The following is an 18,288-nucleotide window of genomic DNA, read 5'->3' on the forward strand; positions in this document are numbered from 1 at the left end:
TATTCCGACACTTCAGTGGGTCATGCAGAATTTCGCTACTCGTCTGCGCCACATCATCGCCAATGATGGCAACCATATCGAACATGTCATAACCTAAATCCGAATATCAGTAATAACGTTTGCATGTTGAGTAAAGTGTGTGCAGGCCGTAGTTGGTAACTAATTTTTCGCGTTTTTCATGTAGTTCAATAATTGTCACCTTGTAAGTACGGAGCTATTAAATCACCTTACTCTGAAATGAATCTAATTAATATACAATCAAGACCGGAGGATATGCCACACCGTATATTAATGTCCTCTGCTAAGTGCCCGCATACTTATGATCATGTATGTATAGTATAATGTAGGTGCAAATGTAATTTTAGAAGTAGATGTAGAAGGTGTATCCAGGCTGTCGGAGTGCCCAAACATCGCTCAATGTCCTTATACAGGAAGCAACCTCGCTCTGTTTGGCTTACCTCGCTGGTTTCAGGTGCACGCGTTTTACTCTGCGCAAACAGTTTCAGAAAAATTACCCATTTTGTCGTTGCTATGTAACGTACTCTAAAGCATGTCTGAATTTTAGTAACACCGCAAATCACTTGTTGCGGCGACGAGGATCGGAGTGACTCAGACAAGTATCAGACACAAATCACAAAGCTATAAGACGAAGATTTATGGCTGTTTTTAACAGTACTAGTGTTCGTTAACTGATCGCTCAATCAATCCTAAGCAAAATTTTCCTTAATACGTCAAGAAATCAATAGGCGAACGAATTAAAGTCTCAAAACACAGCAAAACCAACTACAAAACAGACCGCCGTTAGATGAACATTTACTAGCATCGTCCAACAAAAGGTAAGTGTAAAAATTACGTTGTAGTTTAAATGCATACGCTTAAATAACTGAAATGTGGCTGTCATTCATAACTAATTCGACTGAACTGCGACGGAATTCAGTCGCACGCAAAACAAATCACAACATAACACGACTGCCCAACATATCACGACAGACAAATGGCTCCAGGATAGTGCGTTATTAACAATGAATCACTCAAATTCTTTGTAACACGGTTATACACGGGTCGTGTAGTTTGGGTCTTCTTGCTGCTGACACTACTGAAGAGATCCCCGTTGAAACAGGCCAGTTACGCAAAATTATCGCTGACCTTTGAATTGAAACGTAAGAGCGACAAGGAAAACTTTTGCTAGGGAGTGTGCAAATTAAAATTTTGAAACGAAACGCTTGAAAGAAAGAAAAATGCGCTATTGCTAAGCTGACTATTCTTCTACTCCACTTACCCTTCTCGAGGATCCTTGAACGCTTCCATATCTTTTCTCTTTTTGTTCCAACGCCTCGCACAGCTTGAAGTTTTCGCCAAGAAACGCTATCCTGGACTCCACTGATGTTACGGCGGCTGCCAGTTCTATTTTAATGAATTAAATTTGATTACAAAGCCGAAATCACTGCAGTTACGGTTCAGGTCATTGGGTGAACGCGAAAGTATGATGTTATGCGATCTTCCTTTCGCACGACGGAAGTAATTTTTACCTTCTGATCTCTATCAATTTAGCTTATGTATCAGAAGTTTCCGCTGTTGTAATAACATTTCTAGAAGATTGTTTTAACGCATAAGGCTTTTATTCCGATTAAGTTTACGATTTTCCTTTTTTTAGCCAAGAGATTAAACGAATTAGGAATATTTAAAAATATTTTAACAGAAGACGCTGCTGACGTAACGACCACGTCAGATGTCGAAAAACTCAAGTGCTCTTCGTGTTCGGATCAGCGGTTCCCGTATTCTCTCCACGCAGACTCTTAGCTGGGCGGATCCGATGTACGCCCATTGACAGCCGGATGCCTTCACCGTGGACACCGTCCAGCATTTTAGCACAGGAGGCCCGTGCTGATGCCTAAACAAAACTGCCAGTCAAATAGTGGCCTTGGGAACAAAAGTAACCGGACATCGGAAACTAACCAGTACATATCACGAGCGGCGGACCCCTTAGTGCAAAAAGTGACGGGGAGTATTGTGTTGTCAGTAGAGAGGCAGTAAACCCGAATGGATCGGTCAGGTAAGCTCAGTGACTTCGAATGAGGGCTAGTTGTTGTTGTAACCTTAGTAACAAATCCATCAGGGATCCTTCTAAAGCAGCCCAAGTTGAGTGATGGTGATATGATTGTGAAGCGGAAACGCGCAGTAATAACCACAGTTAAACCTAGACCACGCAGGCTTTGTATTCTCATGGACATAAGTCGTTGAGTGTTGCAGAGAGTGATTGTGCAAAACCGCATGAAATCAGCAGAAGGTATCACTCGCGAGTTCCAGCGCCCTACGAGCAGTTCAGCTGGCACAATCACTGTGCGAAAGGAGTCAAAAAGAATGTACAGTTGTAGAGCAGCGCCTCATAAACAGTCAAGCGGCATAAAGAGCGGCACCAGTTGACAGTGAGTGACTGGAAACGGTGGTTTGAAGGAGTAAGTAATATAGAAAGATACTATCTGGTGTGCGAAATCTTACACATTTCTAAAAATAGGGCAGTTTTATTTTACTCGAATTTTTACAAAGATCAGTAATTAAATTTGCGTATTAAAGTAAGCAGCCTGTGTGTGTGTTGTACCGTAAAATGATAAATGATGTCTTCAAAGAGCCTACTTTCGAGATATCAGATCTGTTTTGTTCTACCATATTCTTTGGAAATGTTTAACTCAGTCATCGTTCTTGGTTGTGATATGTGTCTAAACAGAAAAGAAGTTCTCGTTGTGTATTACCATAAAAATGCAGTTTAAGTGCTACATCACAACAAAACCAACGAAACAACTCTTTCCTTCCTTCCTTCCTTCCTTCATTCCTCCCTAATATAGTATTTGCTCAGTTCGTTCTCTTTTGCCGAAGTTGTGCGTGCGAGAATGTGATTTCTCACTCGATATTTTATTAGATGCTGGCGTCATTTCATAACTGATTATAAAAAATATAATCCGCAAACTTTTAGAGAGCCTTGGCACGAGAGAACCGATGGTGAATAATGCAACCTTTGTTGAAAGTTGTTATTGTACCTAGTAGGTCCGAGCCATTTGTAATAAAAGGAATAATTGTCAATAAATATCATCAATTCCATTTTGCTAGTGTATAACATGATTCATAATGTTTGTCCATGGCAACGGCCTTGCCGCTGTGGCTACACCGGTTCCCGTGAGATCACCGAAGTTAAACGCTGTCGGGCGTGGTCGGCACTTGGATGGGTGACCATCCAGGCCGCCATGCGCTGTTGCCATTTTTCGGGGTGCTCTCAGCCTCGTGATGCCAACTGAGGAGCTACTCGACCGAATAGTAGCGGCTTCGGTCAAAAATACCATCATAACGACCGGGAGAGCGGTGTGCTGACCCCACGCCCCTCCTATCCGCATCCTCCATGAGGATGACACGGCGGTCGGATGGTCCCGGTAGGCCACTCGTGGCCTGACGACGGAGTGCTTTTTATTATCTTCGTCCGTCCTAAAATGGTGCTTGAGAACAATTTACATGTGGGAATATTTAATCTGAAGTTGTATTGTGACTTATGTCATGAATACATCTAATTAATTACATTCTTCCAATAAATCAGACCACATGTTTGTGTGCCTGCCTGCTTATCGCAGTATTTTAGTTAACTTGTATTTTCTGCAGTAAAAAGTGTGGTCATATTATTTTACAACATCGATCTTTAGGTCTAGCTTCTAATGTCAGCTGTTAGTCTTATCATGTTGTTCGTTACTGTTTACGCATGGAAATAGCATTGAAGTACTTACTTTATTGTGATAGTCATATTTTAGGCACTGAGTTAACAAGTTTATATGTATATGGAAAGTAACACTGAAATACTTTATATAAACATTGCACTGTTTAGGGTTGCCGTCGTATTTTTGCATACGTTTTAGATTTGGAAACAACGTTGTGATACTAGACTAGCATCGTAGATGAGAAAAATAATTAATTTCAGGCTCTGTTGTGCCTTGAACTACGCATGGTTCTCAGATCGAACATAGAATGTTTTACTAGTGTAACCATGCATTGACGAAGACAAGCAATAGGAGCTTAAACAAGTAGTCGATTTTATTTCGTATTTTTGAAATTGCAGGACAGTATTTAAAGTAAAATCCATTTCTTGTAACTACTCATTACTAATTCATTAATTACACTATATGATAAAACACTGGTTCGTAAATATTCATTCACAATATGTTTTACTCATAATATTCCATAGCGAATTATATACAGCTTTCAGTGAAATTTACCTTTGCGACTGGTGAGTCAATCCATAAACGATTTTTTTAAAGTCAGTCATGAAAACGTAGATGACAACGTTTTCGTCATTATACACACTTGAAATATTTTTTTTTAAAGTGCGTGACATTTTTTTATGGTTCAGATACTGTGTGTGTGTGTGTGTGTGTTTGTGTGTGTGTGTGTGTGTGTGTGTGCATTTATGTAGCATCTTTGCCATTTTACATGAACTTGTCATTTTTACTGGTCATTTTAATAGTACACTGTGAATGGTTGTAGAGAATTTGTACAATTGAGCTTGGATTTTCCACTTGTCATTTCATTTAATACCACACTGTGATCGCCTGGAGAGCCAGAGGAGTGGGGAGAAGAGGTGAAGGGCTAGACCATTGTCAAGTCCCTGCATGTAGGCAACCCTAATTCAAAGGTAAAATTAAGCCCGATCAAATCTGCTATACTAGTGTGATGAATCATATTATACGCTCCGGCAATCTGATGGAATGATTTGGGTTCGGTGAATACTTAGATGTTGTTTCCTGGCATTATGTATAGTGCTAACAGTGAAGTACAGAGAAGTTTGTCTTATGGTATGGGGGTGTTTTTCGTGGTTAATGTGTGGTCCCCTTATTGCACTTAGGAAAACGCTACATGTAAAAGGCTATGAACACGTTTTACAGCATGTGTACAGTAGAGATATAGTTCGGAGACTACGACTGTTTGTATCATCTTGACAATGAGGCCTGTCAAAGCTGCATCTGTCTGGAAAAGGTTTGTGAACATCATAATTTCTGAAATGGACTGGCCGATCCAGAGTCCCAACCTGAAACCCAATGCAACACCTCTGGGATGAATTAGATCAGTTTCCTTCCACACCCCTGTGTCCAACGTCATTATCTTCTCTTCTTTCGGCTCTTGAGGAAGACTGGGCAGAGACACTCGAATAATTCACTGAAAGTGTCCCCAACAGAGTTCAGGCAGTCATAAAGGCGAATGGTGGGCGCACCCCGTATTAATGTGCAATAATAGATGTCCGGATACTTTTGATCAGATATCGTATATCATCATCATCATCATTTAAGACTGATTATGCCTTTCAGCGTTCAGTCTGGAGCATAGCCCCCTTATAAAATTCCTCCACGATCCCCCATTCAGTGCTAACATTGGTGCCTCTTCTGATGTTAAACCTATTACTTCAAAATCATTCTTAACCGAATCCAGGTACCTTCTCCTTGGTCTGCCCCGACTCCTCCTACCCTCTACTGCTGAACCTATGAGTCTCTTGGGTATCCTTGCTTCTCCCACGCGTGTAACATGACCCCACCATCTAAGCCTGTTCGGCCTGACTGCTACATCTATAGAGTTCATTGCCAGTTTTTCTTTGATTTCCTCATTGTGGACACCCTCCTGCCATTGTTCCCATCTACTAGTACCAGCAATCATCCTAGCTACTTTCATATCCGTAACCTCAACCTTGTTGATAAGGTAACCTGAATCCACCCAGCTTTCGCTCCCATACAACAAAGTTGGTCGAAAGATTGAACGGTGCACAGATAACTTAGTCATGGTACTGACTTCCTTCTTGCAGAAGAGAGTAGATCGTAGCTGAGCGCTCACTGCATTAGCTTTGCTACACCTCGCTTCCAGTTCTTTCCGAAATGTTAAATAATTTTTGTTCTTTATAAGTGGTAACCAGTTGATTTCTTGTCGAGGATTCGGTCTACAAATCATACAGATTGATTAAAGTTTAAAACAATGTTCCACAGTTTGAGGTAAAGTTGACAAACGAAGTTTCATGTGAAAGCTAATCGTTTCTCCCCATTATTCCAGTTTTTTTATGGTCAGTTGTAGCTGGGTGGCTATGGTTGTAAGGATGGACAGAGAACAGAAGACCGTAAAATCGTGCATGAACAGTGAACATTTACCAATACTCTTTACAACAGGAGAAATTCTGTTCGTGGTTTTTGCAAATACGGCTATACTTAAAATGCTGCTTTGGAAGTTTCCAATCACCTGAACAAAAGGAACTAATAAGACACCGCCGACAGTATGAAGAAAAAAGCGCTTCCCAAGGAAGGACAATATAAGCCTTTAGACGCCTCCGTCAATAAAAGAAGGAGGGGAGGATTTTATTTTCAACTGACGTAGTACTCATCTTCCAGATAAAAAATAAATAAATAATAAAAATACGAAAAGAAACCTTAAAGATTTTGATGTAGAAAAAACTCTTTTATGCGTGCTTCCAGCAGTACAATACATGATTGTCAAGGGTGGAGTGGTGCTGTTTTAATCCATGCTGGAAGTGACTCGGGTGTTTTTCTGAAACGAGAACCCATACGAGGCGGCGGTTGATCATCTGCTCACAGTGCTCTCTATGCAGCTGGCGAGGTGTGTCCTCTGGTAAATGTTTGGGCAGGCAAGATCCTGATCATGTTTCAAGAGAGAAATTATCATTCTCCCCCTCAAAGTGCCAGGATGTTCTCGTGAGTATATTGTTTAGTGGCGATCAGTTATTTATTTTTTTCCCTCAGTCATAAACAAAGGACAGTTCCATGTTTCACACAGGAGTAGTCACCAGAGCACAATACACAAAATGGAGGAAAAGTGCATGGTGGTGGCTCACGTGCAGTCGATTCACATTTTCCATACGTTGCTTTAGCTCAAAATGCAATTGTGATGCGTTCAAACTGACGCTGGTTGTGACAATGCATGGAATTCTGGATATAAGGACATACCTTGCGCCGGATAAAACCTGGCTTAATGTATCCAGGCAACACTGAAATGTCAAAGGTAAAAATGAAGACAGCTGTTTTCCCAAATCTTCAATAACTCGTTACGTGATGTTGTGTGCTCCTGATACTCCTCCTCTTCCCTACACCTTTTTGAGTTCTGATGTTCGCATGGGCACCAACTAATTTAATAACATATCCGCTAAAATTGAAGGCAGTATATGGTTCTACCACTATGGGATACTTGCGTAGCATGTTATTTTCAAGGCGGGTACTAGGCTTTTTGAGGCAAAGTTGTTTCAGCTAAATGGGTTGCGTAGCATAGCCTCTTCACAGATTTCCAATCACACAGCATTTCATTCTAAGTATTTCTGGATGTAAAATGGGGACATCTCATCAAATGGCCTATTACCTCTTCTTATAATCAGCAGTACACTCTGAGATACTTTTGTTATGTTAGCAGTAGAGCAACATTTTGAGATGACTGCCATAGAGAACAGTCTTCACTTATGTCCGCTGACTGTTTGTGTGTGAGTACACATCAGTATCTACACTCTCCACAGAGAGTTTTTCTTTTAACTATTGGGCCTCATGGTCTTTCCACCAGCAGTAAGGAAAATTCTTACTAACTCGGGCAGTCTTTCATACTTAAGGGAAGACACAACTGAGTCAAATTATTTGTCTTTTAGGGTGTAATATCTCTGTATTTTTTGATCCTATCTGCGGAATTTGATTTGTTTCATTTACAAGTATATAATTCATGTATGTAAAGTATAAATGTAATAAATATTTTTATAACAGCCAGTAATGAATATGCGGCGCCTCTTTTCGCGTCTTTGTACACGAGATGTGCATTTTTTACTTACTTGCATTTACTGTTCATATAAAGATTCTTGTATTCTCAAGGTATCCCGCATCAGTCGATAGCGTTCAGGCATCATGCTATCGTTATTCAATTGATGGCGCTAAAGATTACTTAAATCGCATATGCTTTACCGATGGATCCACTTTTCATGTGAGTGGAATGGTAAATAGGCATAATGTCCGTATATTGGATTCAGAGTTTCCACATGCTACTGTACAGTTACAGCGAGACAGCGAGAAAGTGAATGTTTGATGCGGCCTCATGCATAAGAAGGTTTTTGGACCGTTTTTCTTCGCTGAAAAATCCATTACCACTAACCCTTACGTAGACGTTTTTCAACAGTTCGTTGCCGCACAGTTCGAAGAATATCAACCATGGATACTTTTCCAACAAGATGGGGCACCCCTCCCCCCCCCCCCCCCTCACTGGTCTTTGATAGTGCGTGATTTCCTGTATGAAACATTTCCGGATCGGTGGATTGGAAGGAACGGTCCAACACCCTGACCACCCCGCTCTCCAGACATTACGCCCCTTGACTTTTTTTTCTGGAGCTATATCAAGGACAGAGTCTTCGTCACTCCAGTTACTGACGTCGACGAACTGAATGCTAGGATACAAGCTGCTGTGGGTACTGTGACAGAACACATGTTACGAAACACCTGGCGGGAACTGGAATACCGCCTCGACATTCTCCGAGCTACCAAGGAAGCACACGTTGAGGTTTACTAACGTAAGTGGTCTTTAAAAAAACTAGTAACACTAACCTATGTAACGGCATCAAATGTAAATTTTTATGTCAAGCGGTTATTCTGTAATAAATTGTTATAATCAGGGCAAGACTTTGTGCTCACCCTGTAAATTGTTTGCAATGTTGGATATTTCTCATCCACCAACGAGATTCATTTCGGGAAATTGGATTATTAGGTCTTTTGCAGAATATATTTGTTAGTCTTCAATGAAAAGACTTTCTGAAGAAGTTGTATCTGAAAGCACTGAATATGAACCAACAAATATTCTCGCATGCTTTGATGGCACCTGGCAGAAGCATGGACACACACACCTCCCTGAATGGAATAGGCCCATCTGCTTCTTTGATTAAGGAAAAGTGCTGTATATCGACATTATGCCAAAATTCTGATCAAGGCCGATATTGTCCCGTCGTGGGATATGCAATAAAATAAACACTTGACTAAAACGGCGAGGTGGAATATCACAGATTGTCTTTCACAATCCGACTGTTTGACAGCTAACAGAAGACACTTTTTAATTATGGGTTGTTTAGTCTCTGAGTAAAATTCAGGACGAACCAAGGCATCTCTTAAATATAAGGCATAGTGTTTCTAATAAAGTCTGTCGGAAACTAAATCTCAGTGTGCAAAATCATGCTTCCAAGATTTTACAAGAAAAGCGAAGTTCAACATATTTCGAGATTTCAGAATAGTCTTTAGATGTGTTTGATAGGTTTGTTTGGAATGGGCTTAAGTTTATTCTTTAGTATCCTACAAACAAGTTTCTATTTTTTTCCAGTCGCCTTGATAAATCTGTTTCCTTATGCTAAAGATGCATCCGTCTGTACTGCAGAACGCATTGAGCAAAGCGTTCGAGGCAATTGGGTGTGATTTTCGACGTCTGTATCTCTCCGTATTCTCATGTAACTCTATCACAGTTTTTTGCCAAGGTGAATACATGTATCTACTGTGGTGTAGTATCATCCAAAGATCACAGCGCCACACCGAAGTCGGCAACGCACATTGATATCACAATACCACAGACACTAGCGCTGTCTCGCTGCAATCTGCAACGACGAATAGGAGAGGCTGAAGAAGACATGCTCTCTCACTCCCTCGGTCTTAAAACCACAGCGCCCTTGCACGGAGCATGGAAATTCTCGGCCCAAGTCCGTGATATCAGCTGAATCAGTCAACGCTATCGAGTAGGACTAATGAACTATTCAGGTAACCGATGGAAATGTACTTTTGTAAATGTTGAACACTGTACTTCAAGATAAACGTCTGTGATTGTATGCATCAAGGTATGCTTTAATACTCAATGACAGTTGTTCGGAGGTGCTCCTGGTTGTGCTGAGTCTTGCCGACTGACGAGTCGGACGTCGAAGAACGGCCTAAATACCGTGGAAAGTTGGCGTGGTCTGGATTTAACGTGATAGCAGAAATAAATGCACCTTGTCAAGGATAAAATATAATTATCGATCATAACACGTCAAAGATAAAAACTTCTCATCGATTCTGTAGCGCCACTGTCCATATATCGCTGAGTTTCATAGCTTCTTCTTTTCTGTTAAAATTATCACCATGTTTATATATTTCGATGGCTTCTCTACATAGCCATGGATAATAGTTCGTCGCCCGCATCTCGTGGTCGTGCGGTAGCGTTCTCGCTTCCCACGCCCGGGTTCCCGGGTTCGATTCCCGGCGGGGTCAGGGATTTTCTCTGCCTCGTGATGGCTGGGTGTTGTGTGCTGTCCTTAGGTTAGTTAGGTTTAAGTAGTTCTAAGTTCTAGGGGACTTATGACCACAGCAGTTGAGTCCCATAGTGCTCAGAGCCATTTGAACCATTTGAACCAATAGTTCGTCATAGTACACAAAACCCGACTGAAGAGCATGTTCCACCACGGCTGACTTGTCTGTTTTCCCTAATCGGCAAAGACTTTTATGTTCCTTCAACATTTCAGTAAAGTATTTTAACTCGTGGCTGTGGGACGTGTATCCTGTCAGATAGAGGAGAAGTTAAGAAAGGGAATAAAATAAACGCTAGCTAACGAAAAACTAATAAAAATACCCTCGACACCGAAGAAAAGTAGGTTGGCTGTATTTGAAAAAATAACGGAATAAGAGGATAAGAACGCTGTATCGGACGCTACGTATGTGTACTGATCATATTTACAGGTAACACCTTTAAGGTGTAGCAGTTGAATCAGTTCATCGCTTTGACGGTAAATGTAAGACCTTGATCTATAAGACGTTACGAGATACTATTAAAAATATGAAAGATTTGATAACTGCGACGTATAGCGGCTTCACTGACGAACTCAAATTATCAGACGAAGAAGACGGTGATTATGATGGTGATGATAACAACTACAAGTGCAACAAAATTTATAAATGACATCAACTAGCTTGCACTTACAACTATTTTAATTGATTTGTGCACATAAATCTTCCATGTGATTTTCGACGACAGACACGTTTGCTGTAACTACCCTGAAGCAACCATTGACTCAACATGCGACCTTTCAGTACACATTTATGCGGGCTGATCTTTTTAATTTAGCTGGACAAACTCTCTGCATCATCTATTGGGTTGAGAAAAACATGGACACTGTCATGTTGTACATAATTATAACATTAATAGGTAGTTACAAACTCGTCGTTCAGAAAGATCGCAAGCTGTCACCGAATTGTCGCATGGCGACACGTGTTGATTTCTTTTGTAAAGTGACTGTTGGTGTAAATGGTTAAGGAGGTTGAAGTTTTCCGTACGAAAAGCAATGGCTTTTGAGATGTAAGACCGTGCACTGCTGGCAAAGTTCTTTTATCAGAACGGTAGCAATAGCAGCGCTGTGTTGATAAAAACAGCTGCGAAGTGGCCCCATGCCAATAAATGGGCTAAAGAATACGGTCAAGAAATTTGAAGGAACAGGTGAATTAGGTAGTGTAGAAGGGAAAGGGAGGCGGCACATTCCCATGGCGATTGTTGATGAAGTTGCTGTAGCATTGCCGATTGCACAGCACATGCCTCAAATTCTGCAGCCACTGCTCGATTTTTTTCACGGGATTGGCCTCATCCCTGGTCAACAATTCAAAAGATTTTACGGCTCATTTTACATTGGTATCCCTATGAGATTCGGAATGTGCACCAAATGAAACCCCAAGATACGCTTCAACACCGTGACTTTGTCCTTCCTTTTTTTTATTTTGGCACGCATGGAAATGGATGACATGTGGCCGGGGAATATTCTTCGGACGGACAAGGCACATTCTACTCTGCGTGGTACCATGAATGCACAGAAATATCGCATACAGAATTCTACTCGGCCACATGTTGTGCAGGAACACCCGCTGCACTTAGTTTATGTGGCTGTGTGGTGTGGCTTCACAAGCCCCTTCATTCTCAGTTTCTTTTTCTTCGAGAAGATGGCATCTCAAGGGCCTGTTAAGCGTAGAGAGACATCTCCACGTTATAAGCACCTTCTTGTGTAACATGTGATTCCAGCTTTGCAAGAACGCAACTATGTCCACACCACTATTTTCATGCAAGATGGGGCGACACGACATGTCGCTTGCAGGTGAAAGATTTGGTTTAAGAAATCTTTGGTAACGATCGCATCATCTCAGATGGTCCTGAGCACTATGGGGCTTAGCATCTGAGGTCATCAGTCCCCTTGAACTAGAACTACTTAAACCTAACTAACCTAAGTACATCACACACATCCATGTCCGAAGCAGGAGTCGAACCTGCGACCGTAGCGGTCGCGCGGTTCCAGACTGAAGCGCCTAGAACCACTCGGCCACAGCGGCCGGCGATCATATCATCTCTCGGAAATTTCAAGATGTGTGGCCTTCCAGATCCCCCGACCTAAATCCATATGTCTTGGTGGTTACGGGAAAATTTGAAACATGGTGTCTATGGGGGATGTATCCGGACTCTTCCTGATTTGAAGGACAGCGTGCGACGACAGTTCGTTCTGATTGTACCGTATATGCTATGAGCGACTGTCGACAACGCCGTGCTACAGATGCAGCATTTTTCTGACTAGAGAGACCGTACTGAACGCATGTTGTAACTTGCGACAATATCTTAATAAGTGTGCCACAACCATTGTTATCATGCTCCGCTTTCCCCGCACCCACGCCACATTCCAACTGCTTACAGCGCCATGTATTCACCTGATGGCAGAAAGTCGAACTATTATCTTTTTCAGCACCGATTAATAAATATGCCTATGATGTTCAGCGTCCTGCGATGTATACAGTCCACACTGTAGCACTCCCAACGCAGTCAATTTAATTATAACCACCCAGTATAAACTGTTGTATACCCAACTGGTTCACTCCACTGTGTGTCTATTGTCCCTTTTGAACAGTGACCAATAACAAGGATAATTTACTTATTATTTTGTGATAGCAAGAACCATTACAATCGCTCGTCTTGCTTCAGTATGATTTGCTAAATAAATCTGCTACTGAGACCGCAAAATAAACGACAAATTTTAAATATTAACACAGTTGCGGAATCTCACGTGGCGTGTATGTCGGTAACAGTTGGCTTATTTGCTCAAACCCATGTCAAGTATAACTGTCACCTACTTCAGTACCATTCACCATGATCGTCTACAACGGTATCGATTCACAGTGATTCTCAACTGAATGTAACGGCAAAATGAACGAAACTCGGTTAGTTTCTCGTGCGGCGTCTCTCAAGATCGATATTCTGCATGGAAATTATGAGACTCGTCCTGGTCACTCAGATTTTTGTGACATGCAACTAATTCATTTCTTGGCCTTCGTCCTTTTTTTTTACGACGGTTCTCGATATTTTGTTATTGATGTTTCCTTCTGCAGCCTCTAATCGCTATAAATTGACCAGTATCAAACGTAAATGGCGCTCGCAACAGTTTCATGACCTAGACGTCAAAGGAAAATAAACTGGCACACTCTATACGGTGACAGTTAAAGCGTTATCTAATGTTAAATAACAATTTATTAATACAGAGCCGGAAAGGGCACACTAAATTAAACAGTTGTGGGGCTGGAAGGCTCTTCCCACGATCCTTATTTGCATGCTCCATGGTTTACTTACGTAGCTGCAGATTGCCGGAACGATCCCTTCAACATGGCTATTACTGCCTGCTTCCCCTGACGCAAATCTTGTACAGCTGACCAGTGCTTCAACTCTGATGACCTAAGCGTCGATGGGACCTCAATGCCGACGGAACCTGAACTTCTTACTAGTGCCATACTTCAGGAGAAAACCTGTTACCTTGCTGGGAGGCATACCTTTTATTTTTCAGCCTTCTGACTCAGTCAATTTATCGATCGGTTTCTTTAAATTTCAATCTCCATTTCCAGTACACATTTATTTGTTTTTCATTTAGACAGCTTTCTCGATAACTTTAAAACTAAATATTGACGACAATTTTTAACAGTATTGTAATCATCTACCGTTCAAGTGTGAATTTCAAAGATGTCAGGCACGTTTCTTCATTACCTTGAAATTGACATTTACTGCAGTTTTCGCATGCGCTCTCACAACGTTACATTTCATCTTCACTTTTATTTTCTTCCACATTTCTTAAAATTCCAAGTCCTTCGCGGACGGGTCAGAACTAAAGAACCTCCGGCTTCATATCAAAGTCTGGCTACCTTGAATCGTTTCAGACAAACATCTTGATCGCCCCTGTGCACTCTCATTAGATGTATTCTTAATGTCTCCGTATACACCGACGTGACAAAAATCATGCGCAACGATGTGTACATATACAGATGGCGGTAGTATCGCGTTCACAAGGTATAAAATGGCAGTGAATTGGTGGAGCTGTTATTTGTACTCAGATGATTCATGTGAAAAGATTTCCGACGTGATTATGGCCACACGAAGGGAATTAACAGACTATGAATACGGAATGGTAGTTGGAGATAGATGCAGTGTACAATCTCTTTCGAAAATCGTTAGAAAATTCAATATTCCGAAATCGACAGTGTCAATAATGTGCCACGAATACCAAATTTCAGGCATTACCTCTCACCACGGACAACTCAGTAACCGACGGTCTTCACTTATTGACCGTTTGCGTAGAGTTGGCAATGCTAACAGACAAGCAACACTGCGTGAAATAACCGCAGGAAGCAATGTGGGACGTACGACGAACGTATCCGTTAGGCCAGTGCGGCAAAATTTGGTGTTAATGAGCTATGGCAGCAGACGACCGACGCGAGTGCCTTTGCTAAAGGCACGACGTAGCCAAAAGTGCCTCTCCTGGAGTCATGACCATATCGTTTGGACCCTAGGGGACTGGAAGAACGAGGCCTGGTCAGATGAGTCCCCATTTCAGTTGGTAAGAGGTAATGGCAGAGTCCGAATGTGGAGCAGACCCCACGAAGCGGTTCTAGGCGCTACAGTCTGGAAGCGCGCGACTGCTACGGTCACAGGTTCGAATCCTGCCTCGGGCAAGGATGTGTGTGATGTCCTTAGGTTAGTTAGGTTTAAGTAGCTCTAGGTTCTAGGGGACTTATGACCTCAGATGTTGAGTCCCATAGTGCTCAGAGCCGAGCCCCACGAAGCCATGGACCCAAGTTGTCAACAAGGCACTGTGCAAGCTGGTGGTGGATCCATAATTGTGTGGGCCGTGTTTACATGGAATGGAACGGGTAAATTGGAAATATGTGGTAAGCCCTTATGGGACCAAACTGCTGAGGTCATCGCTCCATAAGCTTACACACTACTTGATCTAACTTAAACTAACTAATGCTAAAGACAACACACACCCATGCCCTAGGGAGCACTCGAACCTCCGACATTGGGATCCGCGCGAACCGCGACAAGACGCCCTAGACCGCGCGGCTACCCCGAGCGGCAATGGAGTGGGTCCTTTGGTCCAACAGAAACGAGAATTGACTGGAAATTATTATGTTCGACTACTTGGAGACCATTTGCAGACTTTCACGGAGTTACACAGTTCATGTTCCCAAACGACGATGGAATTTTTATGGATGACAATGCGCCATGTCACACGGCCACAATTGTTCGCAACTGATTTGAAGAACATTCTGAACAATTCCAGCGAATTATTTGGTCACCCAGATCACCCGACATGAATCCCACAGAACATTTTGTTGTTGCTGTTGTGGTCTTCAGTCCTGAGACTGATTTGATGCAGCTCTCCATGCTACTCTATCCTGTGCAAGCTTCTTCATCTCCCAGTAGCTACTGCAACCAACATCCTTCTGAATCTGCTTAGTGTATTCATCTCTTGGTCTCCCTCTACGATTTTTACCCTCCACGCTGCCCTCCAATACTAAATTGGTGATCCCTTGATGCCTCAGAATATGTCCTACCAACCGATCCCTTCTTCTAGCCAAGTTCTGCCACAAACTCCTCTTCTCCCCAATTCTATTCAATACCTCCTCATTAGTTATGCGATCTACCCATCTAATCGTCAGCATCCTTCTCTAGCACCACATTTCGAAAACTTCTATTCTCATTTTGTCTGAACTATTTATCGTCCATGTTTCACTTCCATACATGGCTACACTCCATACAAGTACTTTCAGAAAAGACTTCCTGACACTTAAATCTATACTCGATGTTAACAAATTTCTCTTCTTCAGAAACGCTTTCCTTGCCATTGCCAGTCTACATTTTATATCCACTCTACTTCGACCATCATCAGTTATTCTGCTCCCCAAATAGCATAACTCCTTTACTACTTTAAGTGTCTCATTTCCTAATCTAATTCCCTCAGCATCGCCCGACTTAATTCGACTACATTCCATTATTCTCGTTTTGCTTTTGTTGATGTTCATTTTATATCCTCCTTTCAAGACACTGTCCATTCCATTCAGCTGCCCTTCCACGTCCATTGCTGTCTCTGACAAAATTACAATGTCATCGGCGAACCTCAAAGTTTTTAATTCTTCTTCATGGATTTTAATTCCTACTCCGAATTTTTCTTTTGTTTCCTTTACTGCTTGCTCAATATACAGGCTGAATAACATCAGGGATAGGCTACAACCCTATCTCACTCCCTTCCCAACCACTGCTTCCCTTTCATGTCTCTCGACTCTTATAACTGCCATCTGGTTTCTGTACAAATTGTAAATAGCTTTTCGCTCCCTATATTTTACCCCTACCACCTTCAGAATTTGAAAGAGAGTATTCCAGTCAACACTGTCAAAAGCTTCCTCTATATCTACAAATGCTAGAAACGTAGGTTTGCCTTTCCTTAATCTATTTTCTAAGATAAGTCGTATGGTCAGTATTGCCTCACGTGTCCCAACATTTCACATTTATGGTACATAATCGAGCGATCAGTTCGTGCACAAAATCGTGGGCCAGTAACACTTTCGCAATTATGGACGGTTATAGAGGCAACATGCCTAGTATTTCTGCAAGGAGGTTCTGACGACTTGTTGAGTCCATACCACGTCGATTAGCTGCACTACGCTGGGAAAAAGGAGATCCGATACGGTATTTGGAGGTATCCGACGATTTTTGTCAGATTAGTGATGGCATGCCTGGTATATCTGGATTTCGCTATGAAAGAATGGTCGTAATTTTCAATACGCCAGGCTCAGGCTGCCATTTTCTTTTCCTACTTTATACCTGTAAATTTCTCTGCACTTATTTTCGATATTAATTATGTACTCCTAATTCGAGAAAAGACGTAAAGAATCAAGTCAGTTGTTTGAATTCAGTAAGCTCAGAATTCGCAATGTTTGCGAGAATCTTAATGCATCTGAGGGGCACCTTGCTATATGAGAGGCTTTTTATGTCAAACTACTACATATGCATATATAGCGTTCCGTGTTAACGAATTTCATCAAGTGCCTGCAGAGCGAAACTAGTCTACGTTTTGTAACACACGAAGTAACTTTCATCTCGAGTACAAAACACATTCCGCGTAGAGTTAATTAGGGCCGCATCGCAGTGTGAAATTTCGAGTGGCGGGGGTCAGCTCCGGTGCTAGAGAGCGTACAACGTAACTGAATAATAACCGTATAATGTTGCCCTAAGAGTTTGACGACGTTGCCGTTTACGCAGAACGTAACAAGCTGCCGGCAGGAGCAGCTGGCGAGATGAAAATTATTAAAGAGGAACGCTCAACACACACCGTATCTGCTTGCAGATAGACGACTTCCTACAGCAAGGATGGCAGAAAATGGCAAAGAAAATTTAAAAACAGATATGTGCTGAAATGCCTAACTACACGCTCAGGTTGTATAGAAGGACCGTCGTAAAGTGATGAGTGGCAACAATTTCATTCTCTGTGCACTTAAAGAGTGGGTGAAAAGGAAATGGACCATCAATGGATAGAAACACGCGAACAGTTAATGCAAATAATAAACTTCCACCACACTATTAATCTCGTGTGACTGCTATGGTTGTTGTCTAACGATGCATGCGATACTCACCATGCGCTCATACGAAATCTTTTCCAGGTATTTTCTGAGTACACAAATCACACTAAAATAACACGACATAAGGTATGACTTGTTTTCTGAGCGACGTACGGTCTCCAGTGCTACTTCTGTGGAATATCTTTCCAGACGTTAGTGTTGAATGTTAGATTCTCAGGGGCGTGTTTCTGTATTTATGAGATTCTCTTTCTCCACTTTATGCGAAAAAAATTGCTGCTAAAAAAGGAGTACACACCTTAGTGATGATTATGTAATATCTTTGGAAGTTGGACTGAAACTTTACATAAAAATTTTAATA

At 41.8% G+C, this 18,288-nt stretch overlaps 1 pseudogene; it reads left to right on the plus strand.

Moving 5' to 3' along the window:
- The first annotated feature begins 3,135 nt into the window (after positions 1 to 3,135).
- Positions 3,136 to 3,253, plus strand: LOC124555102 (annotated as a pseudogene).
- The last annotated feature ends 15,035 nt before the right edge of the window (positions 3,254 to 18,288 follow it).

The sequence above is a fragment of the Schistocerca americana genome, chromosome 1, assembly GCF_021461395.2.
Source record: "Schistocerca americana isolate TAMUIC-IGC-003095 chromosome 1, iqSchAmer2.1, whole genome shotgun sequence".
Taxonomy (NCBI): domain Eukaryota; kingdom Metazoa; phylum Arthropoda; class Insecta; order Orthoptera; family Acrididae; genus Schistocerca; species Schistocerca americana.